The sequence below is a fragment of the Penaeus monodon genome, chromosome 4 (genome assembly GCF_015228065.2).
Source record: "Penaeus monodon isolate SGIC_2016 chromosome 4, NSTDA_Pmon_1, whole genome shotgun sequence".
In the NCBI taxonomy this organism is placed as follows: Eukaryota; Metazoa; Arthropoda; class Malacostraca; order Decapoda; family Penaeidae; genus Penaeus; species Penaeus monodon.
Window position 1 is genome coordinate 20,616,269 of NC_051389.1, and position 290 is coordinate 20,616,558.

Here is a 290-nt window from a genome sequence, read left to right on the forward strand (position 1 = left end):
AGGGAGAAGGGGGGAGAAAAGAGGGGAGGAGAGGGAAGGGGAGAGAGAAAGGGAGAGAGGGGAGGGAGGAAGGGGAAGAGGGGGAGGAGAGAGAGGAGGGAGTGAAGAGAGGGGGGGGAGGGAGGGAAAGGGAGAGAAAAAGAGGGGGAGGGGAGAGGGGAGGGGAAAAGGGGAAAAGGGGGAGGGGGGGAGGGGAGGGAGGGGGGAGAGAGAGGGGGAAGGGAGGGGGAGAGGGAGGAGGGAGAGGGAGAGGGAGAGGGGAAGGGGGGGGGGGAGGGGGGGGGAGAAGG